The sequence below is a fragment of the Ochotona curzoniae genome, unplaced genomic scaffold, assembly GCF_017591425.1.
Source record: "Ochotona curzoniae isolate NIBS_2020 unplaced genomic scaffold, NIBS_Ocur_1.0 contig_3819, whole genome shotgun sequence".
NCBI classification, from domain to species: domain Eukaryota; kingdom Metazoa; phylum Chordata; class Mammalia; order Lagomorpha; family Ochotonidae; genus Ochotona; species Ochotona curzoniae.
The window spans coordinates 23,908,576-23,929,143 of NW_024466004.1; the positions used below are offsets into that span (position 1 = coordinate 23,908,576).

General features: G+C 35.9%; 1 pseudogene; it reads left to right on the forward strand.

Moving 5' to 3' along the window:
• Positions 1-17,965: 17,965 nt before the first annotated feature.
• On the forward strand, positions 17,966-18,124 carry LOC121158869 (annotated as a pseudogene).
• Positions 18,125-20,568: the final 2,444 nt, after the last annotated feature.

Sequence of the window (20,568 nt, forward strand, 5' to 3'; positions counted from 1 at the left end):
CACTTACCACATATCCCAAACAGCCAAAACTGATCCAATTTGAAGCCAGCCAGCATCCAGGAGCTTCTTCCAGGTGTCCTACAGAGGTTCAGGGTCCCAAGTCTGGACCACCCATTACTGCCTTCCCAGGCAATAAGCAGTACGCAGAAAGGGAAGAGAAGCAATGACTACATGGTGTTCACATGGGATCCCTTTACATGCAAGGCGGGGATTTAGCACATGAACCGTCACAGCAGGCCCTCAATAATTTTATATAAATGCAGGTTATACTATGGAATTTTGACACTGGATTTTTTAACCAAGTTTCACTTTCTGGAGATTTTTCTAATTTATTTTACATATATATATAGATATATATATATGGCAAATTCTTTCTATTGCAGTCTTTTTAAAAGATTTAATGACCTTTGTTTATTTTGTACTGTTATGTATATATACATATGTATATGTATGTTTGTATGTATGTATATATATTTTTATTTCAATTGATAAATTATATTCAAAGATGGTTATTCTAGCAAAGATACATGCAAAATTTTAGATAAACAATAAATTTTCAAATCTTTCAATGGTTTCTCCATTCATGAGAAAATAATCCATATGTTTTCGTTATTTATTTATTCATTACATAATTTGCTTATGAGTTTCCATTGTTTGCAAGTTTATGCAGTAGGTTCCCAGAATACTTTTTGAGGGTATTGATATATAATGTTATCAATTCTTCCATAAAATGATTTTATTCTGTATAGAACAACATGCAATTGCTGTATAAAATTGAAATTTCAAGGGGAATCTGTTTTTTAAAGATCTTTTTATTTTTATTGGAAAGCCAGATATACATGGGAGGAGAGACAGAGAGGAAGATCTTCCATCCGATGGTACACTCCCCAAGTGACTGCAACTGCTGGAACTGAGCCAATCCAAAGCCAGGAGCCAGGAACTCTTATGGGTCTCCCACGCAGGTACAGGGTCCCAGGTCTTTGGACCGTTCCTCAACCGCTGTCCCAGGCCACAAGCAGGGAGCTGGATGGGAAGCGGGGTTGCCAGGATTAGAACTGGAGACCATATGGGAGCCCTGCAGTGCAAGGCGAGAACTATGCTATCTCGCTGGGCCCTCAAGGTAAATCTTGACATTCAAAACACATTGCTCTTTTTTTCATTTCCTCATTTTCAGTTAAATATTTCCAACTGATTTAGTTTTATAATAGCAGAGTAATTATTATGCTTTTGATAACTTCATTGTCTGTGTTTTTTAAATTTTTTACTAGTGATGTTATTTTATCTTATTCAATTCTGAATTGGCTTATTCAACTATCTTTCCAAGAGTTTGATATTATAGAGAGTCTGTATGTTGCTTATTTCTTAAATTTCTTATTTCTGTTTTTGTAGTTGGGATTTTTATTTCAATTGTCTGAAAATAATTTCCTTCCAGCTGTGCCTTTTACAGACACATTAAGTGCAACTGAAGTCATCCCTTTGTTTTTTTTAGAATTATAATGAGAAACTTTCAAACTCCAATTACTTAGGGAGCTCTCCACTGGACATGGCAAAATGGAAGTTTGGCAATTCCTTCTTGGCAGAGTACAGGAGATTAAAAGACCTCAGTGACCTCATATAAGTCAAATGATTTTCCCTTTGGAAGCTTTTTAGTTTATTGCACATCTTACTTGTGTTTTTAATGTTTGATATATTAAAGTGGGCAATGTTGACCTCAACGCTATGGCTGCATTCTTTATACATACTTTGTTTGAAATCACAGCAGAATATTGATTTATCACATATGTCCCATACATTTTCAAATATTAGTGGAAACTTTTATCTGATTTTAAAAAATTGCCAGCATCAAGACTTGCATGTGCATGATATAAATACTTCTGCATGTCTCAAGGCCTTTCTTTCCAGCTTGCTTTCTCTTTGCCATGTAATAGGGATGCTTAATTATTCCCTAACTAACCTGAGGACATTTCGCAGATCAATTGTTTTATTTATAGCATGTGAACTAGTTTGACAATTCAAATTTAAAGACATTGTGAGATTTCCCACCTTCCCCTCTCCCTCCATCCTACATTGCTCACTCACATTCTTCCTTCTTTTTTTTCTTATTCTTTGCTTATTTACAATGGAATACTTTGATTTCACAGGCCAGGCCATAGGCTTAATATTCCATAAGGTAAGAGTTTCAACCTGTAGAGAAAGAAAATAAAAACCACCTATTCCTGAAGAACATAGACAAAAGATGTAAAACAAACAAACAAACAAACAAACAAACAAAAAAACCTAACCAATCCCATTGGCACTGCACAGTAGGTTAGTATCTCAGGTTATCACTTTGCACACTCCTGGATCCCATATGGGCACTGATTCTAATCCCAGCGGCAGCCCTGTTTCGCATCCAGCTCTCTGCTTGTGGCCTGGGAAAGCATCATGGCTCTGTACCCAAGTGGGATATCGGAAGAGGCTCCGGGCTCCTGGCTTAGGATTGGCTCAACTCCAGCCTTTGCAGGCACTTAGGGAGTGAATTAATAGACAGTTCTTCCTCTCTCTCTCTCTCCTCCTCTGCATATCTAACTTAGATTATATGCTCTTGTGCACTGTGCAGTGACTATTTTTGTTAACTATTCTTTTTATTATTATTTTAGATTATGCTTACATAATTCAATAGGGAGGGAAGGATCTAGGTTAGGAAGAAGTAGGTGTGATCATTGTTCCCAAACTTCCTATTTCTTTTTCCCATTTCTGGAGGGAGAGGTGACGTAAGGAGATAGGCCATACTGTGTAACCCCACCATCCCAGTACCTGAGGATGGAGAAAGGCCACCTGATATTAACCCAGGGTTACAATATGGCACATGCTCTGAGGGTTCTGCCCAGGTGGGTACTATAGTTCTGAAATGCTGTCTATATCGCCTATCTATGCATGAGTAATTGTTCACAATGTTCATTGACTGACATAGTTGACATTAGAGTCTCCATTCGCCCAGACGTTGGCTGTCATCTTTTGGCTAGGAAAGTTGTCCATATGTTTTCTCTGTTCTCTGCTATGGTGCTAGATGTTGTCTGCAGGCCTCATCCATTCAGCCTGGGACACCCTAGACCCCAGACCCCTAGGGATCATGGAACTTGCACCCACCATGCAGGCAGGCCCAGAGACCTGGGACAGGAAACTCAGGCTCCTCTGGACCAGTGCCCCCAACCCTGGGGCTTATGGATCCATCACCCACTGCATAGGCAGGCAAAAGGATCTGGGTCAAGAGATCCAGGCCCTGACAGATTCCACAACCCCAGGGCTCATAGACCTGATACTCACTAGGCAGGAAGGTCCTAGGACTTAAGTCAGGTGACTCAGATTCCACCAGACTCCAACCATTGAAGTTCATGGATCTAGTACCCACTGTGCAGGCAAGCCCAAGGACCTGGGCCTGGAAACCCTGACACTGCCAGACCCCCAACCTCTAGGAGCTCATGAAACCAATACCCCTCATGCAGGTGGGCCCTAGGACCCAGGCAGCCGACCCAGAATCTGTCAGATCACCACTTACAGAGCTCATGGATCTAGCACCAACCACGCAGGTGAGCCCAGGGTGTGTATTGATTATTACAGACCAAGCAAAATATGCCATTTTTCTTTTTCAGGCTGCCTTATTTACTAAGCACAATGGCTTCTAAATCTTGCTTTCCATTCTTCCCTTTTCTTTTTCATTTTATTTTACTTTTTGACCAGTTCAATTCAGGAATCTTTGAAGGAGTTCAAGCACGATTGTAATCTGTACCTCACAGGAGATGTAATAGACTCACAGTATTTTAAAGCAGTATTGCTTTACCTGAATGCAAGTAAAGCAACTTTCAGTGTCAAAACATGAGCAGAGAACTGAAGGAATGAATGCAAGAAGGAAATGTGATGGTCATACCTCTAATGCAAGACAGATTACATACAGAAGATTGTTTTATGTCCTTCGTACTATTGAATAATCTATGACATTTATTGATTTCAGATACTGAACCATTCAGGGATTTAGGAATTGAATCCCACTTGACTGTAGGGTGTGATGTTTTGATGGAATTTTGGATTCATTTTATTAGTATCTTGTTGAGAATATCTGCTTCCATGTTTATTGAGGGCATACATCACTAGTTTTCTTTGGTTTTGGTCTCAAAGTGATGCTGTACTTATAAATAAAAGAGTTTAGCAGAGTGCTATCCTGTTCAACATTTTGGAAAAAGCTGAAGGGTATTTAAATTACTTCTTCTTTGAATGTTTTCTAGATTGAATTACTTTCTCAATTTCATATTTTAGTGTTCACTGTTAGTGGATTAATGCACCATTTAATGGATAGAGATGTTGTATCCTGTAACCTTTCTGCTGTGCTTTGGATGTGATTTAACTTGCCAGCTCATAATGACATTCAATTCCTGAAATCAAATTATTACTACTAAGTGGGTGGAAACTTAATATAATTTTGGTGTTTAAGAAGTGGACAAAGGGGACAAAGGGAGCAGCACGATGATGTAACAGGCTTATCCTCCACCTGTGTCTTCATCATTCCATAGTCATGCTGGTTCATGTTTTAGCAGTTTTAATACCGACACATCAACCTGCCAACGGCCTGGGAAACCACAGAGGATGGTCCAAATCCTTCGTATTCTGCACCCACATAACAATGGAAGCTGTTGGTTCCTAGAGTCAGATGGGTCCAACACTGACAGATGTGGCCATTGGAGGAGTAAACTAGTAGATAGATTTTTGTCTGTCTCCATCTCTCTCTACAATTCTATCAAATAAAATGAATCATAAAAAAGTAAGTGGGCATCAGGTCAGGTCTCTATTCTACTGGAGGGATGTCCCTACTTCTTGTGGGGGTGTTCATTTTAAAAACTGGATTCATGTGAAAATTTCTGTCTTCTGGCTTGCCACATGATCCACTTCTATGCATGATCCACTGAAGTCATCTTTGTCCAACCAACGGGGACATTCAATCTGAAAGGCTAACAATTGTATCTACTAAACTTCTTTAGTAACTCTGACATTTTTCCAAAAAGATAATATTTTTTTAAAAGAAAAAAATACATGTTTTCTAAATATATGCTTATATTTATATAAAATATTAAAACTTTATATATATGTATTTTTCTAAAATATATATTTTTCTAAAAAGAGAAAGGTATATGCATTTATCTACATCCACACATATAGACATACAGATCTATATTATTACACACACATATAAATATATATTTATTTATATTTTAAATTATATTCATAACAAATTACTTGGGAAAACTGAACCCTCTATAGGGCAAAGTAATTCTCCAGCATTATGACACAATCCTTTATATGCATGGATTTCAAGCTATTCATCAAAATAAATATCTGTTGTCATTATTTTACATAAACCAGCCACGGATCTTCAAAAGCACCCCATTTATTTCTTGCCTTCGGTGTGCTGCATACATGTCAGAGCAAACATTTTTGGTTTCTTTTTTTTTCTTTTTGTGTACACAACAAAAATAGATTCTAAGCGAATATGTCTTTTAATTTTTTTTATTTTTTAGTCTACTGTGAAAATAATGAGGTTTGACATTCTATATAAACATTGTGTTTCATATTGCTTAATGGTCAGCAGACAGCAATTATGAAATGATATGGTAGTTATGTTGAACTAGTAATGCTTACAACAGGGAACAATGTATTATTCAAAATTCTTAGACCTGCCTTGGCTAGCAAATACAAATGACTTTTGCCATGATATCACTTGGACCAGTGTGACAGAAGTGATATACAGGTGTTGTTACTTTTACTCTCATCAGCTTACCAACAACAAACTTCTTTATTTGTTACGATTCATGTCATGAACATGCTAGCATTGTCTATGTAGCCATCTGAATTCTTTTGTGAAGAAATTTAGCAATTTTTTTTCTTCTATTTTCCAAGGGCTGGAAAGAATGCTAAATTAACTACTTAAAAAAGCAACTTACAATTATTAAATGAATCATGTATTCTTAGAAGATTGAACTTAGCACTTATCAGTCTTAAGTGTCAGTTTTATTTATTGCAATGAAAATTTCTGCAAGAATATGTGTTCAGAATAAACACTGAAATACATATACATCTTATTGAAATATATAAGCATACATTTCAGACAGATATTTTTATTTTCCTTTCATCTTAAAATCTGCAACAATATTGACACATCTATCATTATTATTTTAGTTTCATTCAAACAGATTTAAAAATGTTTATATTTTTCCAATAAGCCAAGTTAAAAACAACTAACTTTTGACCAGTGCTCTTGACAGCATCCCACATCAGCACCCATTCGAGTTCCAGATGTTGCACTCCAGCTCCTTGCTGTTATGCCTGGCAAAGTAATAGAGGATGGCCCAGGTACATGAGTCCCCTCACCTAAATGGAAAACCTGGAAGAAGCTCCAGACTTCTGCCCTGAGCTAAGTCCAGCTCCAGCCATTCTGTGCTATTTGTGGTTATGAACTAGCTAGTGGAAGATCTCCCTCACTGTCTCCCTTCATTTCTGTCTGCAACTCTGCCTTCCAAATAAATAGATTTTTTTTTCTCCAATAAAGTAAATTGGCTGATTGGACAAAGCTAGGTTGTAATGCAATATTCTGTAGTTACCACAATATTATAGTTTCTTTTCTTGTACATTTTTGTTACATAATTAGTCTGTACATATTTCCATACTTCAAATAAATGCTTTATTAGGTTCAAGATTAACTGGAAGTTCTTCACCTTTGGCTACCTGAGATTTATTGCTGAACAAGTCCCCGCAAATATACGCATCCAAAGTATTTGGTTAAGCAGATTTACATTCTAAGATATGTGAGTTGAATAATATTTTAAAGGTATAAATATGTTGTATATTCTCAGTGAGGAACAGGCTTTCACTTTCGTTTTAAATCCGTATAAAAGTAACTGCATGTTAACTATGAGGTAGTGGAACAGCTGAAAACAGGATCGTATCTTACTTCATCAAACACTGATTTACAACTTCTAAACATTCAACTATTACTCTACAGAGAAAAAACTTCTTGAATATAGGGTAGAAAGTGAAAACTAAATTTTGTCTATGTGAAAGTTTTCTATTATCCTTACTGATGTTATCTCATGGAGACTCTGGAACAAAGATCTTAACTGTATTTTTCAACGTGTTGCAGTTAATAGAAATACTAAGTTTTACTAGTTTCACAAATTGGTCACAACAGTATTTAAGCACCGTGCTAACCATATCTGTAGTCCTTTCTCACAAAGGCCCTAACTGAACCTATCCGAAGCCAGGAGCCAGGAGCCTCTTCTGGGTCTCACACAGGTGCAGAGCCGTAAGGCTTTGGGCCATCTTCTGCTGCTTTTCCAGGCCACAAGGAGGGAGCCAGATGGAAAGTAGAGCAGCTGGGACTTGAAACAGTGCCAGTATGGGATCCTGGCAGTTGCAAAGCAAGGACTTAACTACTAGGTTACTGTCCCAGGCCACAGTGGATATTTTTTTAATAGTGTTTGAGTTTTCTTAGTTGGATTATTTTTTTATTTTTATTTCTTTAAAAATTATTTTTTTTTTTATTGAAAAGGCAGACATACAGAGAGAAAGAGATACAGAGAGGAAGATTTTCCATTCAATAGTTTACTCCTCAAGTGGCCGCAATGGCTCTAGCTGAGCCAATCTGAAGCCAGGAATCCAGAGCCTGTTTTGTGTCTCCCAAGCGGGTTCAGGGTCTCGAGGCTTTGGGCCATCCTCAACAGTTTCCCAAGGCCATAAACAGGGAGCAGGATGGGAAGTGGTCTTCTGGAATTACAGCAGGGGCTCATATAGGATTCCAGCACGTACAAGGCAAGGACTTTAGGCACTAGGCTACCATGCTGGGCCCAATAAAGGATCTTAATTCTATACATTGGAATAGAAAATCCAGGAATCTTCATGAAGATCTTTTTTTATAAATACTTATAAAAGATTAGTAACTGTCCTTTATTTAGTAAACATTTACTGATTACCTGCAGAAACACAATTTAAATATTATTGCTGAAATTCAATGTATAGTCTTATAAAAATAAAATTGTCTAAATATTTTATTAGAAAAATAACAAAAACATAAGGGAGTGGCAACAGTGTCCAAGAAATTGTGGTGAAGAAATGCGTGAAGAATGAAATCCATTACGAATGGACAATAGCAATTAATGAAGAAGATTCTCCTTATTCTGTCTCATTTTGGCAGCTTAAAGTCAAAATAGAACCAAATATGTTCTAACTCAGTGCCAGAATCCTTCCATTTTAAGTAATGACATTTGTGAAAGCAGTCATGCATATTCATGGCCTGAAACATTTTGTTTTTCTATATGTTCAAACAGTGAGTGAAAAACCTCATCAAATTCTGAATATTATGGAGGGGTCAGATGTGTGTATGTAAATGACAAAAGCCTTCACATTTCTATGGAATGCATTAGAGAATAATCTTTCAAACTGAGAATATAAAGTACTTTTGGAATTTCTAGTTATAAGATTAAAAGGCAATTATTTCTTCTTTATTATGCCATAGTTTTATAACATTTTACATTTTTGATACAACATTTGGATTGATATAATCGGTTAAAATTTTTAGCTTTTTCCTGAATGCAATTTTAATTGACTAATATCCTTAATTTTGGAATGGAATTAAAAATGTTCTCATCTTCTTTGGATAGAATAATCTACCATTGTGTTTTCTTCTGTGAAGGTTTTGTATAACCTTAACCCAACTTGAATTTTCATAATGCGTTAATCACTTATCAAAGAGTTTAGATCTCTCTGCATGTATTGAAAGCTCACATGGCTTACACGCTTATTCAAATGCAGCATTTTGCATAGATAGATAGATAGATACTTAGATAACATTCTCTTTTTTCTTAAGCCAGTTTTCTTCTAGCAGCTTGCAAGATTACTTATTGGTATATCTAGGACTTATTGGTATATTAGTTACTGGAAGTGTTTTTGCAAATCTTGACATACTCCAGTATAGTTGCCTGGGCTGCTAACGTATGTGCAGTTCGATTTTTCCGAGATGAAAGTGTATCAATGGCAAAACATGTATAATATCTGCTTATCACATCTATTAAATTGTTTGTAATTTTAATTTTCTCTAGTTTAATTTTGTATTAAATGAAATTTATATTTGTTCATTCACAGGCAATGCATGTTATTCTCTGAATGTCATATAGGCATAGGACTTATTTTTCTTTTCTGTCTGCTTTATCTCGGTCTCATTTCAACATGTTGCTGACCAATCAAAATGCTCAGTTAGTCACACAAATGAAAATACCGAACATGAAAAATGAGCCAAACAGCGGCTTTGTGTCAGTTTGTCTTGAGGGCGATATGTCTATGTGTGTGTATGTTTTACATCTGCACTTAGAAATATAATTTCAGCAATGATTTGAAATGTAGCATGTTTCTGTCAGTAAAACTATGTATGGTTTATTATTGTGAATATTTTTATCTTGTACAATTAATGGTTATGGAATTATGTACATAGTACCATGAGAAATTTTACGTAGTTTTTAGAAAAATAAAGTGTAATGGTTATATGTAATTGAATTGCATAGTTTTTATATTGTTTTAAGCCTATTATTTCTGTTTTATATGTGATAACTATGCTCTACCTCTTTAACATTACTGAATGGTTGTGAGAAACAATTGTAAAGAACTTTTATTTTATAACTTCCAGCTCCATCACATTTCATTCTACACTGTCCAAAATTTCAACAATATTCTAGATTAAACAGAAGTGTAGAAAAAGCTATATATGTAAGTTTGCTCAAATTGAATTTGAGAATATTTTTCTTCAAATCCAATCTTTAAAAAAATTTGTTCACAATCTATGACACTCAGAATAAATATACCAAACATTTTATAATAGCTCCAAACTATACATACTATACATTTTATAATAGCTCATACTGTGAAAGCAAATCTGCAACTGTAAAACCATTTTTCTTCTTAAGGTTTAGCTTCTCATGTATCTGACACATTAGAATGTAGTATGAATGTGTGTGTGTGTCTGTTTTGAGAGAGCTTTTCACCATGGCAGCATATATACAGCATGCCCTTTTCACTATATTTTACAAGGATGATAAAATTTGCCTAAATAGCATAATAGACTTGTTGCTTGAGTGTCATGTATTTTTGATTCTAGAACATCTAAAAGAAAAAAAAAAATAAGCATTAAGAATACTAAAGCTATGTTCAGAACTAGGATATTACTGTCACAGAGAAAAGTAACAAAGTATTTCACTTTCCTAAGTAAATTTGTTGTTGTTTTTAAAGATTTATTTATTTTTTATTGGAAAGGCAGATACAGAGATGAGAGACAGAAAGGCCCCCTAAGTAAATTTGACTCCACTGAGTCTTATTGAGCCAGTTAGCCAAATTTAATGTATGCCAAGCAAAATAAATATTTTAATAGATATACTTACTATCTGGGTTACCAGAAAATAGATTGCTATTAATAAGTATATGAGTAGACAATAAGTATTAAAATGTGTGTATGTGCATATATAGTTATATATGTGTATTTGCACACATATAACATAAGGGCTTCAAATATTTCACAGAAGATACGTATTCTGAAAAAATATATATACATAAAGTTAAGATTTATTCATTTTTATTGGAAAGACAGATTCATAGAGAGAATGAGGGAAAGAGAAAAAGATCTTCCATCTGCTGGTTCAGTCTCCAAGTGATCACAATGGTTGCACCTGAGCCAATTCAAAGCTACGAGCCAGGAGCACCTTCTGAGTCTCCCAGGTAGGGGCAGGTTCCCAAGGCTTTGGGTCGTCCTCTACTGCTTCCCCAAGCAACAAGTAAGGAGCTGGAATGAAAGTGGAGCACTGGTATAAACAAACCAGTGCCCATATGTGATTCCAGTGCATGCAAGTCAAGGACTTCAGCCACTAGGCTAACACACTGGGCACTAAAGTTAACATTTTTGTACCAGCTGGCTTCCCTTTTTACCCATTTCTAAAAATGAATTTGAAGTTCTTTAAAATATAATCAGCCATTGCCTTATTTGGCTTTTTTTGTTTGTGTGTTTTTAATGTTTTAGATTGTACAAATACCAAAATTTGCAGATGTTCCACTTTTTCCACTAACTTCTTAAAATAGACTTCTAGATGTCTTTATATGTGAATGTGTGTATGCATCGTAGGAAGGAGAACTGGATGAGAAGAAAAATCTTTGGAGGAACTATTTCCTACTAGGTGTTATAGTCTTTGAAAAAGTTGCCAGATTTTGTTATTCTTTAGATAGAAAGATAATATCACATTTGGTAACTGAGAATGCTTGACTAATAAAAAAACATGCCTCTCAACATTATCAATTTGTTACCTTAAAAATGAATATTTTACATTAATAATTCATTGCAATATGTTTTGAAGTGAAAAATTATATAAAACCGATTTGATGATATCTACTTCCTAAAATATAAGTTGGAAAAAAATCTCCATTAATCAGATCTTTTATAGTATCAAATTTATTAAAAGTGACTTTCTCTGACAACCTTTAAGAAGAAATTACAATCTCGGTTTGTAAAATATGCATTTCTTGGGGGGCTAGTAGGTGTTTGTCATAACAGGGAATGCCCCACACTCGGTGTGAGAATGCCTAAGCTTAATCTCAGGCTCTAGCTGCTGATTCCAGCTTTCTACTATTGCAAACCATTAAAAGTAACAGTGGCTATTCTTTGGTCCGTACACATTTCAAACAAATAAAAATATTTAAAACATTATAGTTAGGGCCCGGTATGATAGCGCAGCGGTTAAATTCCTGTTTTGGATGTGCCCCAGGGTCCCATATGGGCCCCGGTTCTAATCCTGGCAGTTCCACTTCCCATCCAGCTCCCTGCTTGTGGCCTGGGAAAGCAGTGGAGGACGGCCCAAAGCCTTGGGACCCTGCATTCAAGTGGGAGACCTGGAGGAAGCTCCTGGCTCCTGACTTTGGATCGGCATAGAATAGGCCGTTGCGCTTACTTGGGGAGTGAATCATTGCATGGAAGATCTTCTGTGTCTCTCCCCCTCTCTGTACATCTGCCTTTCCAATAAAAATAAATAAATAAATAATAAATCTTAAAACAAAACAAGCCAGTATAGTTAGCTCTTTGCTCAGGGTGCATATGCATGTGAGTGTATACATATGTTCCTGTACTTGAAATTAAGCACCAAAACAGACATATGAGTGGTAATTTCATATGCTATGTTTAAAACACACACGTCAATATGTAAAACATGTGTCTATATCAAGTGACTTTTATCTAAATTAGCTGAATTATCTTCTCATTATGTAATTCAGTTTTTTTTCCTTTTAGAAAGTATAGCTTTTGTTTAAATGATTAAAGGAATCTCATTAATATTCATAATCAAATCTAAATATCATGGATGCTTCCAGAATTATAGCCAAGCAGAAACATTTAAGAACTGTTAGATTGGATATTTGAGAGCTTAAATTAGGAAAAAAATATTTATTGGAAAGGTAGATTTACAGAGGATGAGATACAGAGAGAAAGATCTTCCACCCCCTGTTTCGTTCCCCTAGTGGCTGCTACAGCCAGAGATGAGGTGATTCTGAGCCTGCAGCCAGGCATCTCCCTGGGTCTTCCATGCAGGTGCAGGTTCCCTACATTCTGGGCCATCCTCTACTGCTTTTCCAGGCTATAAGCAAGGAGCTGGATGGGAAGTAGAACATCTGGGTTATGAACAGGTGGTCATTTAAGTTCTCAGCACTTGCAAGGCAAGGATTTAGTTACTGAGCCATCATGTAGAGCCCATAGAAAGAAAATTTGTAGAAAGATACTAAGATGCACACAATGTGTTGTATCTTATGAGATACACTAAATATTGTATGATGGTGTGACTTCAGCCCATGGTGTATAAACCAGATGGGGAGGAGATATGAAGGTTAAAGCTAAGGTAAAAGTAAAAGAGAAGGCAATTTGTGTCTGGAGCCAGTGCTAGCTCATATGCGTTGAAGTAAGTTAAGCCTTGTACATTCAATAAATGTGGAATTTTGGTGTATGTTAAAGGTGGAGAGTTAGAAACTTTTGAGATAACTTTAATTATTAAAAGGAGAATGTGACAACAAATAAGTTCACATTGTGTTATTATTTTTGGTAAAATTAGTGAAAAAATATTAGAAAATAACAAAGTTTCGACCATTGACATGGAAAGCCATGCCTTTCACACACCACTCAAAAAAGGAAAAATGACCATGGGATATTTTAAAGAAAACACAGCATTAATTTTTCTTTTTAATTTCTTACTAAATTTACAATAGGTTTTACTACTTTATATCCTTTTCCAACACCTAAAAAGAGCAGAATAAAGTATAAGTGAATATCAAATTCTAGTACATAATAATTAAAGATAAATAAAAAGTCTCTCAATAATATTTGCTAATGTTAAAAAGAAATTGATACTAGCATCAAGTTCTGGAAAGATCTTCTAAGAAAAAAATAGTGAAATCACAAGAAACTCCATGTGAGTGTATATTCACATTCTACATATTCATAAGGATAGAATATTATGAATCTAATATTTGAGTCATCTTGTTGATATATAAATCTGAAATGAATAAATAATCACTGTAAAGCAAAGAATATTTCTAAACAGTTACTGACTGCATGTGATTAAGTTAGGTTAAAAGCTGTATAAAATCTTTCTAAACAGTATCATAATTACTTTCAAAATATTATGAATGTATTTTATTTAGATTTATGTTGCATTTAATGTAAGCATCTCTTTCTGGAATCCGTACCCTTTCTGAGAATTATACCCTTACCCAGAATTATAGGGAGAAAACTCTTAACTACGTACTTCTTATTTTACCAGCGGCTATACAGGCTCAGAAAATTTCCAAATGGTGGAAGAACGGCTTCCAGTTTATGGGAAGGTACATTTGTATCTGGATCTGTGCTACTTTTCAGTCTTAGAAATGTATTACGGAATGCTCATATGACTTAGGAAATGATATGTAATTATTATAGGTTTTGAAGAAGACAGGCAGTGCATGTGTTCCAGATTGAACTGGTGTAATATGAGCAAGAGTCACAGGGGAGACAGGGCATATCCACTGGCACCCCCGGATCCGTGGTAAGCAGTGAGGTTACAAGAGCACTATGCAAATGCAGAGATAGATGGTTTTTATCGGCAGGCTTGCCTCTGCACCCTTCCAGCAGAGAGACTGAAAACAGAAACAGAAAGCAGTGAGTTCAAGTAGGAGGGTGGCTAACCGTTGCATGGTCTCACCTTTTGTCTGTGTGCCTGGATCTATTCGCACAGGTACCAGAGAGTACGGGGTCCCAATTATCTATTTTCTGGATTTGCCGCAAGGAAAAAAAAATGTGAGACAATAGTCAGACAATAGTAAAAACAAGCAATTGAGAAAAGTAAAAGTGTACTCTACACAGAAACAGAGAGGACTTCCCCAGAGAAGTCATCCCATCTGTGAATTGAGTTTAACATTATATGGATTGCTTATTTCAAGAGAGGTACGTTCTAAAAGGGGTAGGAACAATCATGGTTTTCCTTGGAGATAGCTAGACATTACCAGGAATCTGTCTATTGCTCATTTTTGTTCCTCCTATGGTTCTGTATTTCTTGTCATGGTGACGGGTAGATGTGCAACTTAATAGGAAAAAAATACCACAAGTGGGCCCAATGTGATGGCGTAGGAAATAAAATCCTCGTTTTGCATCTGTCAGGCACCCATATGGGCTACGGTTTGTGTCCCAGCTGCTCCACTTCCCATACAGCTCCGTGCTTGAGTCCTGGGAAAGCAGTAGAGGACAGTCCAAAGCCTTGGCAACCTGAACCCACATGGGCGGCCCAGAAGAAGCGTTTGACTCCAGGCTTTGGATCAACTCAGCTCGGGCCTTTATGGACTCTTCCATAGTGAACCAGGGGCTGGAAAGTCTTCTTTCCTTCTCTCTGTATATCTGCTTATACAATCAAAATAAATAAATCTTTAAAAAATAATAAGCTGTTATGAATCTTATAAAAGTGTCTAAAGTATTTTTTTGTTTTGTTTTGTTTTGGTCTCCTTAACCAGAAGAGGATCAAATGCATATCCTATAGAACATAAGAAAACACGAGCTACCTCCACGTACTGCGCTCACTCCCACAGCCACTCTCACTGCCATCACCCTGCTCTTCAACAGCGCTCGCAGATCCAGTCCAAATGGCATTTGTTTTATTCTGAATTTTCATGCATTCTTCTCTCTATCGCCAGATGGGTTGGGTTATTCTAAATAAAAGATGGTTACCACTTCCCAGCGTATTTGTTTGTATGTTTGTAGCTTTTATTATTTTAATTTTCATCTTTTTAATTCCTATCAGCTGTAATCCAAAGCATTAGAACTATTTTTCAAATTGAAGAAAATCAGTACCTAGATTAATTTAACTTAAATGGGTAAAATATAGAAAAGTGATTGAACCACACTACTGCTCTTTTTATTATTATTACTTCAAATATAAACTGTAGATTTTAAATATAAAGACATTTTGGCAAGTTTTATTCCCAGTCTAACTTTCGATGTGTTGTACTGATGAACTTTTGGTCTCGGTAGTGCTTTAGACAACTGAAAGTCTGTTAGAACAGGTTGAATCAGATTCCTCCCAATGATAATGACTGCTCCATTTTTTCCAATGTACTATGTACTACATTTCCAAAGCCATCCTAATGTAAGGAGTCCTCTTGAGATAGCAAGTTTGGCAACATGTGTATGTTGATACAAATCAAATGATTGTGATTTCCAGTTCTACCTTTCCAAATTCCCATAAAGTTCATAAAGCAGGCTGCCAAGCTTAGTTTAAATTGTATCTCTAAAGAAACAAAAGTGGGAATCCGAGAAGAAAAAAAAAAAGCCAGCTTGGGAAAAGCAGATTTGTTTGATAGTTTTGGCATTACCACTTGCCAATTATGCAAATATGTGGTCTTAGCTATCCCGGAATATTTTTCAAAGAGCATGAATTTTACTTCAGAAGGAACAAAAGCTAGAACTTATAGAAATTGTGCATGCTCAACTCAACAGCTATTCACTGATCATCATTTTATAGAAGACACTTTCCTGAATGCTACAGTTTTAATAATATAGGAACCAAAAACAAAAGATCTAAAATCTAATAAGACAAATAAGGGAGAGGTATACATACCTTAGAATGGATAAATTACATTAGAGAAATTACGCAAAATATTATGTGATGATAATGCCAAAAATCATTTATTTACTGAAAACTTCTGTTCACCTGCCTCCAAGCTCCTCTGAAGGAACTGAAAATCGGGGATGAAGAAAGGAGCTGTCTGTACATAGGGCAATTTGAGAGATAGGAAGCATAATACATTTAGGCAGTGAAGCAATTGTTAGTCAATTTGCTGTGTGTCTTACAGTGCATTAACACGTACAGAGTAAATTGGAACTCAAATTCGAATGGTTAAATAGGGAGACAGGCATAGTTTACTAATTTATTATGTCAAAATTGCATCACAAAACTCACAATACGAAATTCACATACAGAGACTAACAAAGTTCATTCCAGACTGATCTAGGTTTCTGATATTTTGTGGCTAGGGTTTTCTACATGCCATCATGAAAGGTTTGCAGAATAATTTAATTGTCTGATGCCATTCAGCATTGCCTTCATTTATGAAACATGTCTCCTATTAATTCAACATCCCATTTTCTCTGATTTCTACATATTGAGTTTCCAAGAGCATATGCCTCCTAATGATTTTATAGAGATAAATTATTTTATTTTAGTACTCAATTATAAAAATAATTCCTCAGGGACAGAAGCTTGGCAGAAATAATCCTGTTTTGCTAGACACCCTCTATTTCAAGTGCAATTGCTTCCTTTGATCGATACATTCTTTGATACTTATAAAAATTATTTTTCATGTCATTAATGACTCCTTGCAAATTCTCTTCAGGAATTTCTTCACTTTTTATCGGTCCAGAAACAATTTTTTTGGAACTGAGGAAAGGCTGTAGACATTATCCTCAGATTTTAGTGTTTTGTTTCATTAGATTGTACAGGATGGGTTTTTATTATGTCCTTAATTCCTCCGTATCTAACAATGCTCTTTCTGTACATCAGGTCATGTGAATTCTACTTAAAAATATCTCTTCTACTCGTCCTGCCTTCTAAGCTCAGGGGATTGTTTTGATAGCTAGGATTGCCAGGTACTAAACGCACATTCAAGAAAGAATTTTAGCCTAGCTCAATGGCTCAATAGCTGAATACTCCCCTTGTATGTGCCGGGATCCCATATCAGCACTGGTTTCTGTCCCAGCTGCTCCATTTCCCATCCAGCTCACTGCTGTGGCTGGGAAAGCAGTCCAAGATGGCCCAAAGCCTTGGGACCCTGCACCTACATTTCAAACTCAGGAGAAGCTACTGGCTCCTGGCTTCAGATCGGCTTCTCTCTAACTGTTGCAGCCACTTAGGAAGTGAACAAGTAGACAGAAAATCTTTCTCTCTATATGCCCTTCTCTCTTTATGTCTGCCTTTCCAGTGAAGATAAAAATAAATCTTCAAAAAGTGCATAAATAAAAGAAGAGGAAGATCAGCATGTTTTTGGAAGTATGGTACTAGAAAAACTTGCAAAGGGCTTCTTGTGACTGTTGAATGGTTATGATATCACGACTGATGCATTTCCAGGTGCTTACGTGTTCATCTTTTTTAAAGATTATTTATTTGAAAGATAAATAGACAAGGAGATGCAAATAAAAATATACCATCTCCAGGACATGTACTAGAACCTATATGGGATGCCAGCAATGCAAATGGCAGTTTTCCTACTGCATTACAATGCTGACCCGTTATTTGTTAGCTTTTAAAGAATATGTAAAATGTATATAAAATGTAATCAACATGACTTATTCTGGTGAATAAAACCTTATTTTAGTAAAATATTTTTAAAATCATTACCAAATATAATCGTTTCTCAGGCCTTTTGGCTAAGATCAAGTGTAGTATCTGTTCTTATCAGTTTAAAATCATTACCAAATATATATGTAATGTACCTACATTGACTTTTATTAAGTGTGTTAACAAAATATGGACACTGCACTAATGTGAGCATATATTTAAGTGTCTCAAAAATTGGCTCTTTGAGATAATGAACTGAAATACAAAACTTTTGAAATGTTTGTTGATTGACCATCAAACTGATTTGATTTTGTTGGGGATTAAAACTCCTTTGCAAATAAATATTTAAAACAATATATTGATGATGAAATATCTGCATGTTATAGCTTTATAAATAAATAATATATGCACGCTATTCACGCTAATATTAATCAATAATAAAACAGTTTAAAATTTACTAGGAGTCACAAATAATCCATGAGTGAACAATAGCAATGTAAAAATATTATCAAGTTTATCAAATTCTAGCACCAAACTTTAAAAACACTAAACAATAATCTATGTAAAATAAAAAAGTGATATGTTTACAAATATTTCTATATATTATATAGCAATTGGAACTCATACATCATTGCAAGACTTGTGATTGAAGTATTAAAAAATATACTCAATTGGTTATGTTTTTAAACATCCTATATATACTTATTTATATACACAGATATATATGTATATGTACATGTGTAAAATTTACTATTCTATCATGTTGGGCTCAAATTATAGAATGTTAAGGTCAAAATTTAAGATTTTATGCTTTTTGTTCTGTTTTGGCTTTCCTTTGTAGGTTAAAAGTATTAGTTTGGGGACTGGTGTGTTGCCTAGTGACTAAAGCCCGTGCCTTGCATGAGCTGGGACCCCATGTCGATGTTATTCATGTCTCAGCTGCTCCACTTCCCATCCAGCTTCCTGTTTGTGGCCTGGGAAAGCAGTCAAAGCCCTGGGACCCTGCAGCCGTGTGGGAGATCTGGAGGAAGCTCCTGGCTCCTGGCTGCAGATCAACTCAGCTCTGGCCATTGTGGCCACTTGGGGAGTGAATGAGTGTACGGAAACTTTCTCTCTGTTTCTCATACTTTCAGTGACTCTGGCATTTCAATATAATTAGATAAAATACTTTTTAAAAGGCATTACTTTGTTTTACTTATTTAAAAAGCAATGACACAAAAAGAAAGAAAATATATGTTTACTTGTATGTGTATGTTTGTTAGAGAGAAATCTTCCATCTGCTGCTTCGCTACCCAAATGTCTCCAACAGATATTGCTGAGCCAGAGTGATGCCAGAAGCCAAGAACTCCAATTCAGCTTTCCAAATGAATAGCAGAACCCAACTCATTGAGCCTTCAGCTGCACTTTCTAACAGATTCTGGAATCAAGTAGAATTTGAACCTAAGCTTTCTGACATGGAAAGCAAACAATTTATGCTGTGTTTGCATGAGGCACCGTATGTCTTTTTCTTGATTTTCAAGGATGTACTTTAAATGTAATCTAATTCAGTAAAACATTGCCAAAACTGTTTTTTTCTTTTAGGAGAGTGTAGTGTGATAGGATATTTTGGTTGAAGTTCTCAAATAGTTTTTTAAATTAAAATTTGGAATACCTCTTATTTAAAATTTTAACTACTATTATAGATCATTTAGTAAATCTGCAAAACATTTCTAAAAGACGAAACATGAAACTTAATGTTGGGTAATAAAAGACAGAAAACCCATTTTTGAGGTCTTCAGTAAGCTTTTCTATTTGGTATTCTGTAATGTGGTCAGTCAAACATGGGCATTTGTAAGTTGGACATTAAAGCACCCTTTCAAGTATCATACTGATTTGAATATAATTTTCAATTATATGTGTGTCATACTCCAGAACTGCTACTCTTTTTTAAAGAATTATTTATTTTTATTAGAAAGTCAGATATACAGAGAGGAAGATCTTCTGTCTAATGATTTACTTCCCAAGTGACTACAGTGGTTCCTAAGCCAGGAGCCAGGAGATTCTTCTGGGTCTCCCATGCAGGTACAGGATCCCAAGGCTTTTGGCCATCCTCTGCTGCTTTCCTGGGCCACAGGTGGAGAGCCGGATGGTAACCAGGGCTGCTGGGATTACAACCAGGGCCCATATGGAATCCCAGCATGTACAAAGCAAGACTTAAGCCACTAGGTCCCAGAACTGATACTCTTATTCATTTATATTTGATACAATATTATGAATCAATACAAAAGAAAACAATACATTTTTTTTAAATTTATTTATTTTATTACAAAGTCATATATACAGACAGGAGAAGAGAAAGAGAGGAAGATCTTCCATCTGATGATTCATTTCCCAACGGCCGGTGCCAGGAACCAGGAACCTCTTCCAGGTCTCCCACACAGGGGTGCAAGGTCCCAAAGCTTTGGGCCATCCTCGACTGCCTTCCCAGGCCACAAGCACGGAGCTGGATGGGAAGTGGAGCTGCCGGGATTAGAATTGTCTCGCCCACATGGGATCCTGGAGTGTTCAAGAGGAGGACTTTAGCCGCTAGGCCACGCCACCGGGCCCAACAATGCATTTTTTATATTGTGTGTTTTACCTAAATTTGCTATTGCATTTGCACTAATGTTAGATGTTTATTAATGAACTTGTA